This window comes from Sapajus apella, unplaced genomic scaffold (assembly GCF_009761245.1).
Source record: "Sapajus apella isolate SASKATOON/1434 unplaced genomic scaffold, GSC_monkey_1.0 scaffold49, whole genome shotgun sequence".
Lineage (NCBI taxonomy): Eukaryota > Metazoa > Chordata > Mammalia > Primates > Cebidae > Sapajus > Sapajus apella.
In genome coordinates this window covers 3,688,969-3,705,720 of record NW_022436989.1, presented here as the reverse complement: position 1 = coordinate 3,705,720, position 16,752 = coordinate 3,688,969, and the positions used below count along the sequence as shown (strand labels likewise).

Below are 16,752 nucleotides of genomic sequence, written 5' to 3'. Positions count from 1 at the left end.
GGTACCTCACTGGGGCTTTGATTTGGGATTAGTAATGTTGAGCATCTTTTCATGTAGTTATTGGCTGTTTATACATCTTTGGAGAAACGTCTTGTCTTCGCCCATTTTTAAACCAGGTTGTTTTCTTTTGTTTGATTTTGAGTTGTAGGACATGTGTTTATTTTTAACATGAATGGTAAGATACTACACTCTGCTTCTTTTTTACTTATCAGTATATCTTGATGATTCTTTATTAGTATACGCAAATCATCCTCATTTCATTGATGAATCATCATATATTGAATTAATCTCTCCACTAATGGACATCTAAGTTGTTTCCAGGCTTTTGCTATAATAGTTCCTGCTACAGAGAAGATCTTAGTATACATATCATCTAGCAAAAGTGAGAATGTTTTCTCGGATAAATGATTGGAAATACGTCAAAGGGCTTGCAAATGTCTGGTAGATGTTGCTAACCTGATACACAGCCTCTCATCTCATGTGAGAATACCTGTTTCCACAGTCCTTCTTAAACAGTTTAATTATCAAGCATTGAGATTCTTTCTTCCAATCTGATATGTGAACAATAGAAACTCAGTGTTAATTTTCTTTTCTTTTTGGGACAGAGTCTTGTTCTGTTGTCCAGGCTGGAGTGCAGTGGCACAATTTCAGCTCACTGCAACCTCTGTCTCCTGGGTTCAAGCAGTTCTCCTGTCTCAGCCTCCTGAGTAGCTAGGATCACAGGCTTATGCCACCACGCCTGGGTAATTTTTGTATTTTTAGTAGAGATGGGGTTTCACCATGTTGGTCAGGCTGGTCTCAAACTCCTGACCTCAGATGATCCACCAGCCTTGGCCTTGCAAAGTGCTGGGATTACAGGTGTGAGCCACCACACCCGGCCTAATTTTTACTTTCTAAGTTATGAAGTTATGAGCGTCTTTCCTCTCTCTTACAGCTATTTATATTTATTTCCTTTTGTTCGAACTGATGGTTCATGATTTTTCCCCATTTTTCTCACTGAATTATTTATCTTTTTATACATGAAGGTCTCAGCCTTAGTCATGATATGTATGTCATCTGCCTTTTCACTCTACTTTCACTTTCTGGCATGCAGAATTTTTTTTTTAATTTAGTCAAATTATACACCTTTGGAGTATGGATTTAATTTTTGGAAATAAACATCATTTAGAGTAGTTTTAGTAGAATAAATTTAGGTTCCCCTAAGTAAAGCTAATTTGGTGGGGAAAAAATACACCCACAAGGAGTACCTCTGAAGGAAATAATATAATTTTTCCATGTAGCTGATAAATTTAATTTGAAAGTGACTCTAATCTTATTCACAAACAAATCCAGGTTATTATAATTAACAGAATAAAAGTAGACTATAAGTCAGTAGAATCAGTTGCTGGCTCTATCATGGATTTTCTATGTGCCAGCTTCTTTTTATTTCATTTTCCTTATTTATAAAATTGAAATAAAAATTCCTGTACCACTTAAGCCACAAGAATATAAGAATATCAAATAAAAAATATCAACTTACATTTTTTTAAACACTCCATTCTAATCAATTTCAGAACATATTGATGCTTAAGAATTTGGTGAGCTAAGATGAGCTAGAGCCCAATCCTGGAATAGAAGTGCTGACCTTTCCCCAGCCACACCCATCTGCCCTGTTCCTATGCTTCAGTACGTTTACAGCGATCTTATTTTTAGTATTCCAGACTATTATGTGTGATATGGTTTGGCTGTGTCCCCACCCAGATCTCATCTTGAATTCCAGCTGCCATAATTCCCATGTGTTGTGGGGGGAACCCAGTAAGAGGTGATTGAATCACAGGGGCAGGTTTTTCTCATGGCATTCTCATGATAGTGAATAAGATGGTTTTATAAAGGGCAGACGCTCTCTTGCCTGCTGCCATGTAAGATGTGCTTCTCCTTCTCTGCCTTCCACCATGATTGTGAGGCCTCCCCAGCCATGTGGAACTGTGGGTCCATTAAACCTCTTTTTCTTTATAAATCAGCCAGTCTGGGGTATTTCTTCATAGCCGTATTAGCAGTATGAGAATGGACTAGTACACTGTGTTTACCTTATACCTGCCCCATCTATAGGAGCTTTTTTCCCTAATCTTTTTTTTTTTTTGAGATGGAGTCTCACTCTGTTGCCCAGGCTGGAGTGCGGGGGCACCATGTTGGCTCATGCAACCTCCGTCTCCTGCGTTCAAGCAATTCTCTTGCCTCAGCCTCCTGAGTAGCTGGGATTATAGGTGCCCACCACCATGCCCATCTAATTTTTGTATTTTTAGTAGAGATAGGGTTTCACCCTGTTGGCCAGGCTGGTCTCGACCTCCTGACATCAGGTGATCCACGCACCTCGGTCTCCCAAAGTGCTGGGATTACAGGTGTGAGCCACCGTGCTCAGCCTTTTCCTAATATTTTCTTAATCTTTACACAAATTTTGCAGTCCAGCAGCACCAAGTACCCACTTGCTAATGTAGCGAGTCTCTTTTTTCATTGCTTTGATCTTCAACTCAGTATGAGTCTCTGAGGCGCATGGTATCCAATACTCATTTCTTTCACTGATAGGGAGACAAGCTTCGGTAGCGATTGGCAGGAACCTTGAGAGTACTAGGTCCTGTCTAAAATTTAGTAAGAAGTAGTAACAAGAATTTATTTGTAATGGATTAGAAATAACTTTTCCTAGGAGCACTGGAGGTAGTATAATATTACTTTTACTTCTTCACATATAGTTCTGGTTTTGAAGAGATATTAAAATGGCATTTTGCAATTCATGTTTATCAGGTAGTAAGAAGTGTGAGCAGTGTGGAGAGATTGCGTGGGCAGTTTCCCCAAGCTGGAAGCTACTCAGAGAGTCTTTAAAAATGGTATTGTTACTGGGTCTGCGCTTGTGCAGTAGAAAAACATAAAAGAGGAATGGGGATTGTTGGGGCCACACACCCCTCAGTAAGAAATGAATTGCAAAACCAGGTTTATGTATGAATGAAGTGAGTGATGAACTAAGACTACTTATATAACTTGGATAAATCTCAAAACACAACGTCGAGTTTAGAAAATTACAAAAGAAGGAAACATAGTACCATATATACATTTTAAATACACAAAATAATAGTAAATATTGTTTATGATACAAAGATATGCATGGAAATGATAAGCATTATCCTCAGAATAGCGGTGTGGTTGCACCTGAAGATGAAAGGAGAAGGGGTGGAATGTTAGCTGTTTCTGCATTGTTTCATCGTTAGGAGAAAATTTGAAGAAAATGTGGCAAGATGTTAACATCTGTTCAATCTCGGTATTGGCGGGCCATGCGCGGTGGCTCACGCCTGTAATCCCAGCACTTTGGGAGGCTGAGGAGGGCAGATAGATCTACCTGCAGTCAAGAGTTCAAGACCATCCTGGCCAACACGGTGAAACCCCGTCTCTACTAAAAAGACAAAAATTAGCTGGGCATGGTGGCGCATGCCTGTAATCCCAGCTACTTGGGAGGCTGAGGTAGGAGAATCGCTTGAACCCGGGAGGCGGAGGTTGCAGCGAGCTGAGATCGTACCACTGCACTCCAGCCTAGTGAGAGAGTGAGACTCTGCCTCACATACACAAAAAAAATCTTGGTATTGGCTGTCATCTTTTTTCCTATACTTTTCTGTGAAATACTTTACACATAAAAATAAATAAGAGTGATTTATATCTTTTTTTTTTTTTTTTTTTGAGACGGAGTTTTGCTTTTTTTACCCAGGCTGGAGTGCAATGGCGCGATCTCGGCTCACCGCAACCTCCGCCTCCTGGGTTCAGGCAATTCTCCTGCCTCAGCCTCCTGAGTAGCTGGGATTACAGGCACGCGCCACCATGCCCAGCTAATTTTTTGTATTTTTAGTAGAAAAAGGGTTTCACCATGTTGACCAGGATGGTCCCGATCTCTTGACCTTATGATCCATCTGCCTTGGCCTCCCAAAGTGCTGGGATTACAGGCGTGAGCCACCACGTCCGGCCCAAGAGTGATTTATATCTTATCTCTTTACCATCTCACTTTATAGTTGCTTTGTTAAGAATTGGTTTTTTGGGCCGGCGCGGTGGCTCACGCCTGTAATCCCAGCACTTTGGGAGGCTGAGGCGGGTGGATCACGAGGTCAAGAGATCAAGACCTTCCTGGTCAACATGGTGAAACCCCGTCTCTACCAAAACTACAAAAAATCAGCTGGGCCTGGTGGCGCGTGCCTGTAATCCCAGCTACTCAGGAGGCTGAGGCAGGAGAATTGCCTGAACCCAGGAGGCGGAGGTTGCGGTGAGCCGAGATCGCGCCATTGCACTCCAGCCTGGGTAAAAAGGGGAAAACCCGTCTTAAAAAAAAAAAAAAAGAATTGGTTTGTTTGTCATGGTTCTTTTGATGAACTGGAATTAGAAAAGAGTCAAAGAGAATTTTAAAAAGCCATTCCAAATTCTACTTCCTGAAATAATAATTGTTAATGTCAGACAGCTATTATCCTAGAGCTCTTTCTATCCATGTTGGAGTAAATGGATAGAAGGGTGGGGAATTAATAAGAAAGGAAGAAGGAGGAAAGGAAAGGAAGGAAAAAGATATGGAAAAAAATCTAGACTATAATCTTCATGTGGGAAGGAGTTACTTTAATTTTACTTGAATGTGACAAAAGAAAAAAAATAAATTGAAGAAATTGTGGAATCTCAAATGTTTGTTAGCCATAAGAGACATTATTTATTTTGAGTTCAGAAAAAATTTCATAAAAACATTAAGAGACTGTAGTCCTTGTGTGCTTTTTAAAACTATCTGTTTCTTTTCTTTTCTTTTTTTTTTTTTTGAGACAGAGTCTCATTCTGTCACCAGGCGCCAGGCTGGAGTGCAGTGGTACGACCTCGGCTCACTGCAACCTCCACCTCCCGGGTTCAAGCAATTCTCCTGCCTCAGCCTCCTGAGTAGCTGGGACTACAGTCGTGCACCACCACACCCAGCTAATTTTTTTGTATTTTTAGTAGAGACGGGGTTTCACCATGTTGGCCAGGATGGTCTCGATCTTTGACCTTGTGATCTGCCCGCCTCAGCCTCCCAAAGTGCTGGGATTACAGGCGTGAGCCACTGCGCCCTGCCTTAAACTATCTGTTTCAAATATAAAAAGTGTCAGTTGAGTCCTTGCTGTGAAAGATAAGGGCATTTGCACTTCCAAATTCTTTTTCTCCTTCTTTTTTTTTTTTTTTTTTAAAGACGGAGTTTCACCATGTTGGTCAGGCTGGTCTTGAACTCCGGGCCTCAGGTGATCCTCCCTCCTTGGCCTCCAAAGTGCTTGGATTACAGGCATGAGTCACCGTGCCCGGCCCCAAAATTCTTTCTGTATTTTTTCTCCCAACCCCCAGTTTATCTTAGGTATATTTTTATTTTACACTGACAAGGTAGAATGTTCATACTTTGTTTAGTATTCACACATTTTTTTAGTTTTTTTGTATATTTGAATGAAATTACCGCTAACCATATTTTCTCATTTTTTTTCTCCATCCTTGAATTCTTTGATTTATTTTTGTTGTGTAGATTCTCTTGACAATTTTATTTTTTCAGGAAGTGCTCATGGATGTTTTCTAGACTGGGTCCTATCCTGTCACCCAGGCAGGAGTGCAGTGGGTGCCATCACGGCTAACTGCACCCTCAACCTCCTGGGCTCTTGTGATCCTCCTGCCTCAGCCTTCTGAGTAGCCGGGACCACAGGTGCGTGCTGTCACACCCAGCTAAATGTTAGTTTTTGTAGAGACGGTGTCCCCTATGTTGCCCAGGCTGGGCTCTACCTCCTGGGCTCAAGCAGTCTGCCTGCTTGGCCTCTCAAAGTGTTGAGATTACAGGCATCAGCCACCATGCCCAGCCTTTTTTATCTTTAAAATGTTTGTTTTGTACTTGAATACTTTGTACTTGAATGACATCTTATAAATTTACACAGTCATTCCTCATGGCTAAGAGGTGTTCCAATGCATAAGTATACCACAGTTTCACTAATTCCTAATTTTGGAAATTTAGGTTGTTTGTAATATGCTGGTGCTATAATTGCAACAAGGCTAAAATTATTAACGTGGACCTTTTCAAAGATCTTATTTCTTTCCTACACTGCCAAAAAATAAACCCTGGAAGCTCATATTTATTTTCTCTTTACATTTTTCTAAAGAGGAATATTTTTTTCTAGTTGGGAGAGGAGTTATGTCCATCTTTAAGTTAGGTCCTGAGAGCAGGATGGTAGGCAGGATAAAGAAGAAACCCACCCTGACCGAGACCGGAAGAGGAGTTTGTTAAAGATGGGGACGTGAGATTTGAGAGCGGGGAGTGGAATTAAGCAATTACAGAATGTGAACGTAGCAATCAGGAAAGGGGATTACAGTTTATAAGTTTTTCCATAGATAATATGTTCACATGTTTAAATCCAAAGAGAACAAAGTACAAAGAAAAGTCTCTGTAACTCTTTTCCAGCCATCACCTAGTTCCCCTCTAAAACACTGGTGTCCAGGGATCACTCCAGACTCTATGCATGTCCAAGGCAATGCATGTGTACTGTTTGCTTATACCCTGTTTCCATTGACATGGTTATTTACTTTCGTAATATGGTATGTTTCCCATGGAGCGATGGTTCCCATGGAGCGATGGTTCCCATGGAGCGATGGTTCCCATGGAGTGGGGCCACATCTGTGATGAAGCTCGTTTCATGTTTTTTCAGTAACGTTCAGGCGTCTGGAATGGACGTAGCTCTCCAATTCAAGCTTAGGCTAAGTGGCAGGAATGCCGTAAGCATTAATGTATTGGAGGACATTGTAAAGGGCATGGGGTCGGTCCTAGGAATCCCAGTAAGCTATGTGCCGGGTTTTATAGAAGGAAGTTAATAGGATGGCATTGTGACAAGAAAAATAACACTTGGATTCCGGTGTCCCTGTTCAGGGCCTATAACTGGGTATTTTAATAAAGAAGACCATTTCTGTAACTTTGGAGGCCAACTTTGGTTGACTGTGGATTATAGCTGTCTATCTGTTTTTCAATTTTGAGACAGAGTCTCGCCCTGCCACCCAGGCTGGAGTGCAGTGGCCTTATCTCAGCTCACTCCAACCTCTGCCTCCTCTGAGGGTCCAAGCAATTCTCCTGCCTCAGTCTCCCAAGTGGCTGGGGTTACAGGCGCCCGCCACCATACCCAGCTAATTTTTGTATTTCCAGTAGAGAAGTGGTTTCACTATGTTGGCCGGGCTGGTCTGGAACTCCTGACCTCAGGTGATCTGCCCATCTTGGCCTCCCAAAGTGCTGGGGTTACAGGCGTGAGCCACCACGCCCAGCCCTGCCTGTTATTGTTGCTTTTGGAAATGGAGTCTCGCTGTGTCACTGCTAGACTGGAGTGCAGTGGCATGATCTCAGCTCAGTGCAACCTCCACCTCCTGGGTTCAAGTGATTCTCCTGCCTCAGCCTCCCGAGTAGCTGGGATTATAGGCATGTGCCCCCATGCCCAGCTAATTTTTGTATGTTCAGTAGAGATGGGGTTTCACTATGTTGGCCAGGCCAGTCTTGAACTCCTGGCTTCAAGTGATCCACCCGCCTCAGCCTCCCGAAGTGCTGAGATTACAGGCATGAGCCACCGCACCCAGCCTATTGTTATTGTGCGTCTAGATCAGGTGCAAATTTTGCTGTGTGTATTTAAAAGTGGGGAGCCAGAGGCTTTCTGAGGATTGGTGGTTTCAGGGAGTGTACTTCCTGAGGCCTCTGGGTATAAAATTCCTGTGGCCTCTGGGTGTGTACCCTCTGTGGCTTCCAGATTCGTACATTCTGCAGCCTCAACCTATTCTCCTTAACATAGGAAAATAATATTAGATTCACTTGAAAAGTGTGGAAGACTTAATCCAATGCATCACGAAGAGTAGCTCATGGTAGTTTCATTTTGAGCTCTGAAACATTGAATAGACACAAACCAAGAAAGCGTTACTGTGTATTCCTGTGGCCCAGACTTGTTTGGAAATTGGGCTCCTTTTCATTCTGCTGGTCATGCTCTGTCAGGTTGAGTGGGACCAAATATTCTTTAAGTTTTCTCAGAACAAGTTTATTGTAAGGACAGATTTGGAAATAAATGATAGACGGTATTGTAAGTCATCCAGAGAGGATTTAAAATATATGGGAGGATGTGCATAGGTTATATGCAAACACTATGCCATTTAATAGAAGGAACTTATTTCTATAAGGAATAGCCAAAAAAAAAAAAAAAAAAAAAAAACCAACCAACCAGTAAACAGACAAGAAACCCACCGTGGCATTGCAGCCTCTCAGCGCACTGCAGTGGTTTGTTGCCATTAAGGGAACACAGGGGATCTAGTATTTCAAGTCACTCTGTTGACTCCACATCAACTAGTAATCTAACAGGCTGGCGACTCCGGTCCCCTGCTTTTATTTCTGCTTTTCCAGTTTCTTCCTGTTTTGCTCCTGATTTGAGCTCTGCTGTGTGCCTCCTGCCCCTTTGCATCTGCTTCCTCACGGCTTCAGATGCTTTATGATTCTGCACCCTGCCTTCTCTCTGTGCTGTTCCTCTTCCGTCTCTCTTCCATCTGTATGTCCTGCTTTAAAACTCCCAAGGCAGGAAGAAGAGTCTGCTTTGGTCATTTGTCAGTATTTGGTAGTGCGTGCCTTTGTTGAGCAGAACTCAACTGCATCAGCCCCTCTCCTGCAGACTTATAGGGGGATGCCTCTTTTTGGTTAAGAAGCCATCTCCGCTTCAAGCAGCTTTGCCTAGAGAGGCAGATCAAATGGTACAAAGCATAGCAGCCTATACATTCCAAAAGTCTCAGGAGAGCAGTGTGGATTTGGCAGAGACCTTACTGCTCATTTGATATAGTTACTCCCAACTCCTAATGAGGATGTTCGAGCCTAATATTAGGCCATTCTAGCCCCGTTTCTAGGCCAGCAGTTGGAACTCTGTGGTAAACTCACTGTTGTGTTACCATCCCCTCCCTGGTAGTGCTAGTGATTCCTGTCATGGTGGATGGCTAGAGATTGGGTAGTCTAATTCCGTTTCCTCTCCTCCTGAGCATGTATCTATATTGTCATTCCTAGATTCTCTTGCAGATAGAGGGGAGCTGGGAATTATGGCTTAGCTAGACCATGTGACCTAGTTTTTGCCAATGAAATGTGGATGGAGGTGATGTGTGTCACTTCTAGGCCTGGTCCATGAAAGCTTCCATGTGGGAGGTGTTTTTCCTTTTACAGCTTGATACATCCAACAGAGTGACATTAGAAGCCATCTGAAAATTATGGAGCCACAAGATGGAAAAAGCTGGGTCCCTGTAGGAGTTTCTGGAGGAAAGCCATCCACAGATCAGGAAAGTTCATTTTGGATTTTATGTGAGCCACCTCCATGACTATTGTGTTAAGCCGCTGGCGGCTGGAGTTTGTTACAGCAGTGGCTGTTATCCTCACATAGCGCCATTATTGATTTGCTCCACAGGGACACAGGGAAAGGTTTGGGTCCTTTAGGTATCTTGATGAGCACTGTCCCATGTGGAAGTTGGTTAACAGGATGGCCCCATTCAGGAAGGGCTGATGGGGTATAAAAGAGCCATCATCACTTTGCTGCTTCTGATAAGCAGGACATAGACTTCTCCATGAATCCCAAGCTGTGGATATCAGATACATTTATAAAGACTCATGAGAGAGTTCAGGAGTTTTCTGAAGTTGTCTCTGAAGTTGTTTACAGGAAGGTAGGGGTCAGTAACTAGTGGTACCACTTTATACACAGAGCAAGTAAACTGCATTTTGACGGTGACCATGGTCAACTGGAGCAATAGAATTCAGTGTTTTCAATATCCCAGATAGAAGAAGTAACAGAAACTTCATCCATTTCATCTTCATGTATAGTAAAGCGATATGTCTGAAAGGGAGAGGCAGCAGAAACAAGACCGGAGCGCATGCTGTTGAAATAGCTGTGAAAGGGAGAAGGTTTGGTCATAGTAGCAGGGCCCAGGTAGCATGGGGATTCATTATTTTCATCTTTAAAGGAGTTAGAAACAGGTGTTTGGAGGTGCCAGGCTGTAATGAAAGCAGGCCGGAAGCCAGGTTGTAGATGCTGATATTCAAGTAAGCTTTTGGTCAGTTTAAAGGGATGGTACTTACACCAGCTCCTAACCCATAGCCATCTTCTGTTTCATTTTTGTGATTACTCAGAAGTGACACTCAACTGTTTATTTTTTCTTAAAACTACTGAGTTCATTTTGTAACAGCTCCAGTGTCTACTGAGAGCTCATTTATGCAGTATTTCCTTTGCTCACGTAACTCTAACAGTGCTTGCTTTTTACTGAAAGCTTGTATTTCTGTCTCTCCTAAGTTATAAACTTACTGATGACAAAATGTATTTATTATTTGAGTTCTGTAATGCATATGACATTGTCTTTTTTCTGTATACAGTGCTGATAATAGTATTAGCTGAGGGTATGTAACTAGTTGTGTGGTGTTACTAGAAAATGAATCTGTAAAGGTGGGCAGGGCCCTTCAGTGGATGATCTTGTTTGATGTGCTAGGGTCCTGGATTTCGTTGTGTAAGCGATACAAATCCATAATGCTGAGAAGGCAGAAGACTAGATTTGGGCTTTTAGAGAGAAAACCCTAGCCAGGTGTGGTGGTGTACGCCTGTAGTCCCAGCTACTCAGGAGGCTAAGATGGAAGATTGCTTGAGCTTGGGAGTTTGAGACCAGCCTGACCAACATGGTGAAACCCCGTCTTATTAAGTAATAATAATAATGATAAATAAAAAAGCCCTTCTTAGTTCAAAGGTAAGATTTTAGGAAAATTAAATTTAAAACTTAAAAGAAAATAACAATAATAGAAACTAGATTTGAAAATGGATATGACAGGCTGGGCATGGTGGCTCATGCCTGTAATCCCAGCACTTTGGGAGGCCAAGGCAGGCAGATCACTTGAGGTCAGGAGTTCGAGACCAGCCTGGCCAACATAGTGAAACCCTGTCTCTACTAAAAATACAAAAGTTATCCAGGCATGGTGGTGGACCCCTATAATCCCACTTACTCGGGAGCCTGAGGCAGGAGAATTGCTTGAACCCAAGAGCAGAGGTTGCAGTGAACCAAGATCATACCACTGCAATCCAGCCTGGGTGACAGAGTAAGACTCCATCTCAATAAAAAAAAAGAAAAGAAGATGGAAATGATATTAAAATCTATGAGATACCACCAAATTAAGACTCATTAAATGCCTATAGAAAGAAAAATGAAAGCATGAAAAAAATGAGTAGAACATCCAACTGAAAAAAAGCTAGAAAAAATTGTAAACTGAAAGAAAGCAGAAAGGAGAAATAAATGACAATTGAGATCAGAATTAATGGGGCTGGGAAAAAAAAAAAAAAAAAAAACCAAAAATGAAAGTTTTTTTTTTTTTTTTTGCAAAAGGCTAATAGAAAGATAAACCACTAGCAGTGTTTTATTTAGGAAAGTGCAAATACAAGATAACTTGGGAGACATAATCATTCAAACATAGGAAAATTTAAAATATAATGAGAGTAGTTCATACAACTCTATACAAGCAAATTTGAACATCTAGCTAAAACAATTGACTTTCTAGTAAAATACAATTTGCCGGAACCAATCCTAGTCATGTGTGTATAGATTGGAAAACTTAATATTGTTATGATGGCAATACTCCCCAAATTGATTAACAGATTCATTGCAATTGCTATCAAAATCCCAGTTGTCTTTTTTTTTTTAAGAAATTGACAGTTACTTCTAAAATTTTTATGGAAATGCAAAGGACCTAGAAGAGCCAAAACAATCTTGAAAAAAGATAGCAAAGTGAAACTCTTCTTTCCCAATTTCAAAATTTGCCAAAAAGCTACAATAATCAAGACTGTGATACTGGCATAATGGTGTAAGGCTAGACACATAGATCAATGGAATGGAATTGAAAGTCTGGAAATAAACCCTTACATTTATGGTCAATTGATCTTCAATAAAGGTGGCAAGACAATTTAATAGAAAAAAGAATACTCTTTACCACATATGCCGCTAGGAATACTGAATATCCTAGCATGCAAATGAATGAAGTTGGACCCTACCACATACCATATATGTAAATTAACTCAAAATGGATAAAAAGGCTGGGGGCAGTGGCTCACGCCTGTAATCTCAGCGCTTTGGGAGGCCAAGGTGAGCGGATCACCTGAGGTCAGGAGTTCGAGATCAGCCTGGCCAACATGATGAAACCTCATCTCTACTAAAAATACAAAAAAATTAGCTGAGTGTGGTGGCACATGTCTGTAATCCCAGCTTCTTGGGAGGCTAAGGCAGGGGAATCTCTGGAACCCAGGAGGCGGAAGTTGCAGTGAGCTGAAATTGCCCCTCTGCACTCCAGACTGAGCAACAAAGCAAGACTCTTGTCTCAAAAAAAAAAAAAAAAAAAAAGATAAAAGATCTCAATAAAGAGATAAAACTATAAGACCCTTAGAAGAAAACATGGGTGTGAATGTTTGTGACCTTGGATTAGACAGTAGTTTCTTAGATACAATATCCAAATCAAGCAACCCAAGACAAAAATAGATACATTGAATTTCACCAAAAATTAAAAAACTTTTGTGCCTTAAAGGACACTGTCAAGAAGATAAAGAGACAAGCCACAGTGTGGGAGAAAATATTTGCAAATCATATATCTGGTAAGGCGTCTAGTATCTAGAATGTATAAAAAACTGACAACAATAAGAAGACAGCCCAATTAAAATGTGGACAAAGTATTTGAATAGACATTTCTCTAAAGAAGTTATTTAATGGCCAAAAAAACCACATGAAAATATGCTAGGCATCATTAGTCATCAGGGAAATGCAAATCAAAACTGTAATGAAATGCTACTTTAGATCCACTAGGATGACTATAATTTTAAAAATGAAAAATAGTAAATGTTGGTGGAAATATAAAATGGTGCAACCACTTTAGAAAACAGTTCAGTAGTTCCTGAGAAAGTTAAATGTAGAGTTGACATATGACCCAGCATATTTATTCCTAGGCATATGCTGAAGAAAAATGAAAAAAAAAATGTCCACACAAAAACTTGTGGATGAATGATCATAGTAGCACTATTTATAATAGCCAAAAAATAGAAACAACTCACATGTCAATCAGGTGTTGAATGGATAAACGAAATATGATATATTCATAAAATAGAATATTATTCAGCTATAAAAAGGAATGAAGTACTGATACCTGTAACAAAGCGGATGAACCTAGAAAACATTATGCTAAGTGAAAGAAGCTGGACACAGAAGGCCACATGTGTATGACATTTACATGAAATGTCCAGAGCAGGCAAATCTGTAGACACACAGATCAGTGGTTGTGAGGAGATAAAGGAGGGAGGGATGGGTGTAAGTGCTAACAGGTATGGGGATTCTTTACGGGGTGATGAAGATGTTCTAGGATTAGATGGTGATGGTAGCTCGACCTTGCGAATATACTAAAAACCTCTGGGTTATACACTTAAAAAATCAATTGATGAAAAAAGCAAAACCAACAAACTCATCTCATGAAAATAGAAAATCTAAACACACCAATTTACATAGAATCATTAGGCAAGTTTTCAGAGTTTTCTCACCAAAAGTCTTCAATCCAGATAGTTTCATAGGAGAATTCTATCGAAGAAGAAAACTTTAATTCTGGTGCTACCTCATCTCTTTCAGAGAATAGGAAAAGAAGGAAAACCTCCAAATTCATTTTCCAAAGTAAGTATAATGTTGACACCAAAACTTAATAAAGATTGCATTAAAAAATCTTACAAAACAATCTTACGAATATCCATATAAAAATTGTAAATAAAATATTAGCAACAAAATTCAGTGGCACACTTAAGCAAACAGAGGTTTATTCCAGAAATGTAAAAATAGTTATGTGTTGGGAAGTTTATTAATGTAATTCATTGTATAAACAGATCTGTGAAGAAAAATCATAGGCTTATCTCCATAGAGGCATCTGATAGAATTCACACATTCATAATTTTAAAGACTCAATAAAGTCAAAATTAAGGACATGCTTTGTTAGCATAAAATATGTGTGTTTCAGCCCAAAGTGTAGTTTCATACTTAATAAGAAGGCACAAACAGCATTTTTGTTAGTCAGGAATAAAATAAAGATATCCACATTTGCTGTTATTATTTATCATTGGCTAGAGGTATTAACCATTACAATTAGACAAGTGATAACAGACATAACTATTTGATGTTAAATGGTAGAAGGTAGAAAAGATAGAAGAGGCTAGGTGCGGTGGCTCACGCCTGTAATCCAAGCACTTTGGAGGCCAAGGCAGGTGGATCACTTGAGGTCAGGAGTTCAAGATCAGCCTGACCAACATGGTAAAACCCCGTCTTTATAAAAAAAAAAAAAAAAAAAAAAAAAAAGAAGATAGAAGAAAGAACTGTCTTTATTCATGGATATATGATTTAATAGCTGGAAACCCCAAGATAATTAATGGAAAAACTACAAAGAAAAATAATATTTGCTAAAGTATAGTAGGCAATAACATTAATACATAGACATCAAGAGTGTTCAACTACACAAACAAATAAGGATCATTTACAATAGCAACAGAAAAGCTAAAATTTATAGACAAAAATATATAACAAAAACCATATAAATGCTACATTCAGATAACCTGAAAGATATAAAAATAGATGAACAAATAGAAAGGCATATGTTTTTGTATAAGAGGATTTGAAACCATAAAGGTGCCAAGTAATCCTAAATCGACTTATTAAGTTAACACAATCTCAATTAAAATATCAAGAGGTCTTTTCTGGAATTAGATAAGTGAATTTTAATTTTCTTTTCTTTTCTTTTTTTTTTTTTTTTTTTTTTTTTTGAGACGGAGTTTCACTCATGTTACCCAGGCTGGAGTGCAATGGCGCGATCTCGGCTCACCGCAACCTCCGCCTCCTGGGTTCAGGCAATTCTCCTGCCTCAGCCTCCTGAGTAGCTGGGATTACAGGCACGCACCACCATGCCCAGCTAATTTTTTTGTATTTTTAGTAGAGACGGGGTTTCACCATGTTGACCAGGATGGTCTCGATCTCTTGACCTCGTGATCCACCCGCCTCAGCCTCCCAAAGTGCTGGGATTACAGGCTTGAGCCACCGCACCCGGCGTGAATTTTAATTTTCATATGAAAAAATAAAATAGCAAGAATAGGCGCCAGGCGCTGTGGCTCACACCTGTAATCCCAGCACTTTGGGAGGCCGAGCGGGCAGATCACGAGTTCAGGAGATGGAGACTATCCTGGCAAACACCGTGAAACCCTGCCTCTACTAAAAAAAAATACAGAAAATTAGCCTGGTGTGGTGGCACGCACCTGTGGTCCTAGCTAGTCGGGAGTCAGAGGTAGGAGAATCGCTTGGACCCAGGAGGCGGAGGTTGCAGTGAGCTGAGATCGTGCCACTGCACTCCAGCCTGGGCAACAGAGCGAGACTTTGTCTCAAAAAAAAAAAAAGAAAAAGAAAAAAAAAATAGGTGCATACACTTGAGGGGTGGAAAAAGACAAAACAAAACGAACAAAAGAATAGGCAAGAAAGCTCTGATGAAGAGTAGGGAGGTGAGTTTAGCTTTATTTGTTATTAAAACATATTACAAATCCTCTGTTGTTAAAAGAGCATGGCATAATGGATCAATGAAATAGAACAGAAAATCCAGAAATTATTCCAAGTGCATAAGGAAAGTTAACAGAGGATGTAATGGCATCTCTGACGTGTGGGGAAAGGATAGATTTAACTGGGTAGCTATTTGCAAAAGTATAAAATTGGATCTGTACTTCACGCTGTATAGTAAGACAAAGTTTGTGTGTAACAAGTATCTAGGTTTAAAACAGAATCTTAAAGTATTTAAAAATATGAATGAATTCCATTATAAACTTTAGGAAAAATAAAGGCCAGATGTAAACAGATTTTAATAAAATTTTACATAATAAAATTTCAAGCAAAAAAGATAATTATAAAATCAAGAGATAAATAACACCTTGAGAAAAATCTTGCATTGTTAATGGCTAATATCCCTGATACTGTGTAAAAGTGGTAACTCTTTTAAAAATATTTGATTAATCAGAAATCTCCATTCCTTGACCACACAGAAAAAAGGAATCTTGTATGCCATTATTTAGAAATTTAATCTTTTCAGTGCACTCCCGTATTTACTGCATTATTCACAATAGCCAATATATGGAATTAACCCAAGCATCCAAACAAATGAATGGATAAGGAAAATGTGATATGTATACACAGTGGAATATTATCCAGTGTTTTAAAAAACATTTTATTTTGAAATTTAGAGTTATATAAATGCAAAAAATGTAGTACTCAGCATGGACAATATAATGAGACCTTGTCTCTACAAAAAATTAAAAAGACGGGCATGGTGGCACGTGCCTGTGGTTCCAGCTACTCAGGAGGATTGCTTGGACCCAGGAGTTTGAGGCTGCAGTGAGCTATGATGCCATCACTGTACTCCAGCCTGGACAACAGAGTGAGACCCTGACTCTTAAAAAAACAAAAATTACAATAGAGTTTCTGTGTATCCTTTACCCCATTTCCCGTAATGTTCACATCTTGCATGACTACACTACAGTGATCAAAACCAAGAAATTAACATTGGTTAAATACCATAAACTGAACTGTAGACTTGCTGGAGTCTCCCAAGGGTTTCCACTCATCCCCTCCCAGGATCCAGACAGAGCTGGGGTCTCCCCAGGGTTTCCACTCATCCCCTCCCAGGATCCA

At 40.1% G+C, this 16,752-nt stretch overlaps 1 protein-coding gene across 4 annotated transcripts in view; it reads left to right on the top strand.

Annotated features, from left to right (window-relative positions):
* EFCAB2 (EF-hand calcium binding domain 2) overlaps window positions 1–16,752 on the top strand; it is a 139,249-nt gene that overhangs the window by 40,471 nt on the left and 82,026 nt on the right. The window lies entirely within an intron of this gene.